This window comes from Cannabis sativa, chromosome 6 (genome assembly GCF_029168945.1).
Source record: "Cannabis sativa cultivar Pink pepper isolate KNU-18-1 chromosome 6, ASM2916894v1, whole genome shotgun sequence".
NCBI lineage: Eukaryota > Viridiplantae > Streptophyta > Magnoliopsida > Rosales > Cannabaceae > Cannabis > Cannabis sativa.
Window position 1 is genome coordinate 40093130 of NC_083606.1, and position 6443 is coordinate 40099572.

Genomic DNA, 6443 nt, shown 5'->3' on the forward strand with positions numbered 1-6443 from the left:
AATTAAAATAAATGAACTAAAATATATTATAATTAGGTAGGGAATTAATTAGTCAATGAAAGTCTAGATAGTTATTGTCTGTTTTCTTGAAGTATTTTTCTAGTGATATTTAATTAAATAGAAAATTAATATTTAAGTTGATTTTTTATCATGATACTGAAATATTTGATAATTTTCTTAATATTTAATTAAATAAAAAAAATTATATTTGTGCTGAAAATTAATTTTTAATTAATTTTGGATCAACGTAAATTAGAATCATTTTTCAAGATTTATTTTATTTTATTTTATAGCATTTTCGAAAAATTATATTTATTTTAAATACATTATTTTTCGAATTTTGCATTATATATTTATAGAAAATTAAATTTGAGTTGAAATTTTTTAATTAATTTTGGATCAACTTAAATTGAATAATTTTCGTTATATTTATTGGAAAATTAATACTAAGGATGGAAAATAATTTATTTTTTATTTTTCCAAACCTTCCTTAAGTATAATTTTATAAATATTAAATTAAAATTTATATTAAGAATTTTATTCTAAATTGGTAATTTTAATTAAATAAATATATTTATTTAAAATAAATTGATTAAAATAAGTATCAAAGAAAATACAACTCTTTAAAATAAAGAGCTTTTAGCTATAAGAATATTCGATCTCCATTGTTGGTCTTACAATAGTTAAATGTTTTCAATATAACCTCGAGACGCTAGACTTCGTCCCCCTTACGAATTGTTATTCGTTGAAAGCATTTAACACAGTAAGATCTCATATGATAAGTATTTTGTAAGTTTTCGTCTCTATTAGACTCTCCCCTACGGTGACTACTTAGACATAAATTTACGAAGTATGAAACAATGGTGGAAGTTCATAAAATAAGATAACCTTGACTCTCGCCTGCCAGGACAACGTTAGATTCTTATTTTGATCGAATAAAAGGTTGCTAGAATGGTTTCCATTTTAGATGAGCTGACAACTCTATTCAATGAATGATACTTTGACTCTCACCTACCGGGACACTATATCAGTTTGTTGGAAACCTTGGAAATTATTTAAGATGTGCATGTTTTGTATTTTCACATGTCTTTGTTATTTGCTAAATGCTTGATAATTTTTGAATTGTGTATGAATTTATATTGAACCATGTTATTTTCTGTTATTAATTATAGTTGTAAATTTTGTGTAAAATAAGAATAACTTTGACTCTCGCCTACCGGGACATCGTTGGATTCTTATTTTAATCGAAATTATCCTTTAATTATTCCTCTTAGCTTATTCATTTTGAATTTGCTAACATAGTATATCATTGGATGAATGGTTTATAAATCATCTGCTTATAATGCCATTCTATTTTCTCTTAAGAAATTGAATGGCGCACATGATTATATTCCCGAAATTCTATCCTGAAATGATATGAATCCTCAATCTTAGAATCTCCTACTTATATATTCTTACTTTAGGAAAATCAAACTTAGAGTTAGATTAGTAGTGGTGGTCCAAGATAGAACACTCATGTATATTTTGTATAAATTTAAGTCTTTGACTTTAAATTTTAGATTCCAAATAGAAATTTTATATTTCTATTTCCAGAATACAATACAGTTCAACTTTCACAAGTCATTAATATCCATTTTCTATCAATGGATTCAAACTGTATGTTAATATGGAATATGAGTTTAGTATTCTGTGACCGAATCCACTTGAACTACTCTATGAACTCTTTGATATAACTAGACCTAAGTCATCGAAAGATTACAACCACATTCTTTATAAATCTATGGCATTTGTATCTTGTTCATAGTGATTTTGACAAGATCATTCTCTGCAAAGAGTCAATATGCCTATATCCACTGAAAGTATAATCATCTCATTCGAAGATGGAGGTACATTCAAGGGTGGATATGAGTTTTTCGTTATATTCTTAAGACAATCACTCTAGATTTTACCTTATGCAAAAGAAATTTGAAATGTTTGAAAAATTTTATGAATTTCTAGCAATGGTGGAAAACCATTACGGTAAGTGGTTAAAGATCTTGCGAACTGATAGGGGTGGAGAAATATTTAGTATATATGCAGTTCAAAGATATTTGGTAGATATGCAGTTCAAAGATCATTAAGTTGATTTTTTGAATTATATCCAAACTTACCTCCCCATAAATTCGATTTGCATATTGATGATAGTATAAGGTCTATGATTAATTATTAATCGTTGTCTAAATCCTTCTAGGGATATATACCCTAGTGATAGGAAAATTTCAGAATGATGGAATGGTTATGTACTTAGTATAAACCATTACTAGATTCATGGATGACCTAATCGTAATCTTAAGAGAAGCCAGAACTGTTAACCAAGGTTTGCATGTTTGTTAGCTATTATAAGTGATTAGGGGTGGACAATCCCATAGTCATTAGATAAGAAAGTGTTTGTTTTAACAAATACTACTTTTCTAAGAAAATGACTAAGTCTGAAAAAAAAAAGTAGGAAAATAAAAGAGATATTTTTTTTTCGTGATTCCAAAAGTGTTCTATCATCTTATTTTTATAAGATAGTATTCTTAGACAAGAGTCACGGTACCTTGTCGTAGTGGGAGGGTTTCAAGGAACTCACCCTGTTATGACTTGGAAGACACCGGTGATTAAAATCCATTGTTAGTTTAAATAAGTAATGGATTGTCAGAATAAGAAACTAAGAAGAAAAGCCAAGAGAACTATGGTTAAAACCATTCATATGGAACAACCAAAAGTTTTCTATTACAAGGACAAGAAAGGAAATTTTTGTTAGTAGGTATATTCAATGGACTTAACAAAACTTCCTGTTCCTAGTATTATAGGTTTGAGATTATCTAAACCTATGGCTTGTGGTATACCTGGTAATTTACTTACTCTAGTGCAAAAAATTTACTTTAGTAAGTTGCTGGAGCATTTTTCTAAAGGCAATCTATAGAAGCTTCTCGACTTCTAGACATAGATTTTTTTATCTAAGGAAAAGTCTCAACTATTCTAGAAAAGATAAAGCCATGAAAGAATTCCTTAGGATCAACAGTGAGAGGTCTCAAATATGCTTTCCTATGCATTAGACCAGACACCGGCTGTTGAGTGGGAGTAATGAGTAGGTATCAGATTAATCCAGGAAAGGAACATTGGAAGACAATCAAGTGAATCTTAAGATTAAGAAGAGGAACTATATGTTAGTCAATAAGCACTACTACAACATACACTTTTAGTGTCGGTTTGATGGACGTTTTTTTTAAAAAACCGACACTAAAAATCACCCCAACTCTTTGGTCTCGGTTTATAACTGACACCTATAATGACTTTAAGTGTCAGTTAATAAACCGGCAGTAAAAGTATAACTGAGACCAAAAGAAGTTAAGAAAAATTATACAAATACAGATTGAGTATTAGTGTCGGTTTATAACCGAGACTAAAAGATCCTTTGGTCTCGGTTATAAACCGACACTTAAGGGTATAACAAAAAAATTTGTATTTTTTTTGCTCAATAAAAAATTTGTATTTAATAAAAGAAAATACTAAAAAAATTAGATTTTTTTTTCTTAATAAAAGAAGTTTGTGTTTATAAAAAAAAATATAAAAAAAAAGTTTCATGTTTAAAAAAAGATTTTTTTTTTCTTAATAAAAGAAATTACAAAAAAAAAGTTCATGTTTAAAAAAAAAGAATTTTTTTTCTTAATAAAAGAAATTTGTGTTTAATAAAAGAAAATACAAAAGAAAAAAGTTTATGTTTTAAAAAAAAAAATTCTTAATAAAAAAAATTCTATTTAATAAAAGAAAATACCTAAAAAAAGTTTCAAATTTAAAAAATAATTTTTTTTGCTTAATAGATTTATAATTTGATAATTTATAAAATTGAGAAATTAGGAATTAATATATTTTGAATTAGAGAATAATTTTAGAAATTAGTCGTATTTGAAAATTTATTGTGAAAGTTATTAAAAAAATTATTGTGAAAGAAAAAAATTATTGGAGACTATTGGACAATTATTTGGAGTCCTAAAATATTATTAGAGAATTATTTTAAATTTAGTTATAATAATTTTTTTTTTTTAATCAAATTCCATTCTAAAAAATTATATTTAATTAAAAAATTAAAAAAAAAAAGTTTCAACAATTCAAACAAAAAAAATGTAAATAGAACATTATAAAATATTATTATGTTAAATTATTTTGAATTTAATTATAAATAAATTATATTTAATAAAAAAAGTTATATGTTTTTGTTTTGTTTAATAAAAAAATATATAAAAGACATTTAACCCATTAGATTTTATTCTAAAAATAAACCCATCAGATTTGATTTTTTATTTTTTATAAATGGTATATGTATATAACATATTTTTTTTTTGAGGTATATATATAACATATTGAACTCTAATAACCCTAATAACTCAATCTTGCCGCCACTCTCTCTCAATATCCCTCTACTGCCGCCTCTCTCTCTATCTCTCAATATCTCTCTACTGCTCCATCTCTCTTCTCTATCTCTCTCAACCTCTACTGCCACCATACACCAGTGGCTCTCTTGGTAACATTCTCTAGCTCTCTCTCTCACTCTCTATTTCTCTTTCGATAATAGGTGAGCGGCGGTGAAGCTTTTGCTGAGTTTTTTTTGTTGGAATGTTTGTTTTGGTGGTCGAGGTGAGCGGCGGTGATGGGGTCGCGGTCTAGTTGTGATCGAGCGACGGTGATAGTGGTCGTGGTCTGTTTGTGTTCTGGGTTTCAGGGATGGCTCTCTCGCGGTGGTGGTCGTGGTCTGGTTGTGGTCGAGCGGCGGTGATGGTGATGTGGTCTTGGTGGCTCCGGGAAGGAGAAAAACAAAAGGATTTAGGGTTTTTTTTAATTTAATTATTTTATTTGTTTTAAATAAAAGCTTATGTAATATATTTATTTATTGTAATCTTTTTTTTTTTTTTGAGAAAATTATTTATTGTAATTTATGTATTATACTGTATATTTAATTTGTTGTAACATATAAGATGTAATATGTTATTTGTTGTGTAATAATAAATACATTATTAAAATTTAATTTATATTTACATTTATTAATTTATATGTATTATTTATTTAAAGTTTATAGCATTTTAAATTTTGTATTTCAGAATTATTATATTTTATTTTATAAAAATACTTTTTTAGTCTCGTAAACTGACACTAAAAGAGAAAATATATATATATATACTTTAAGTGTCGGTCTTAAAACGATACAAAAACTCAATAGTGTCATTTTAGAAACGACACCAAAAATTAACTTTTTGTCACTGTGGAATAGGTGTCGGTTCTATGAACTGACACTAAAAGTATAGGTCTCAGTTTAAAACTGAGACCAAAAGTACAATTTGTAGTAGTGAAGGGTGTATTTAATACTCTTAGACTACACCAAATCAAATTTCTAGACTTGTCTTAGTGCTAGAAAGTCTGCTATGAGATGGTGTTTACTCTGGGGTGGAGTAGTAATTTTGGATAAGTGTAAAAACCTATCTGAATCTCTTAGTCTACCAGAGAGAGATTGAATGTTAAAATTGCAGGAAAGGTACTTATTCAGTCTAAGGAAAGTTCTATACATTTCTGGCACCGTTCCAACATTTACTAACTACTAGTGTTACTTCCTGTTGTTCCAGAATTCGCCCAAAATACGTGGACCAGTCGAGAGGGGACACGTGGACCAGATAATTTGTAAACATTTGCTAAGTCTTTGCGCGTCACAAGAAAGGGCTGTTAGCATGGGTCCTGGAGTAGGCTCCCGGAGTACAAGGTACTCCAGGAGGCGTGCATAGCGTGAAGGCTCTCCGGGATGTGTCAGGTCTCTCCCGAGCAATCAAGTCGCATTTAATGCTGCATGGGAGGAAGCGTGTTGGGACTGTAACACGCAATAATGTCTAACGGCACAACCCCCAAACAGCAACGCTACAGTAATGATCATTTAAGTCTAGCGACGGCTACTATGCGAAGAGTCACGTCAATCACAAGGCAAAAAGGACATTCTTCATAAAAGCCCTACAGCACCTAGGGATTTGACCATGCATCACCCATGGTATATTCATTGGAAATGCCCAACTTTATGGATACTTACAGATACATGTGTAAGAACAATTCTAGGGATTACCCCACCAAAACACTATAAATACCCCCTCAAAGCTCATTTAATGGGGTCGAGAATCTTGGTTTGCAAAAGAGCAAGAACAGAAAATATTCACCAAGAACATTCTCTGTATTTAAGAGAAAGACATTCTCTCAAGTGTAGAATCTGTATTAAATACATCCATTAATAACAGAGGCTCGTGGACTAAGGCTCATTAACGCCCCAACCACGTAAAAAATCTTCATCTCACTTTCTTACAGCTCTTTATTATAATCATATTTTAATAGTTGCCGAAAACCTCGGTCAACATTTTGGTGCTTTCATTGAGAGCTGAGGAAAGCTG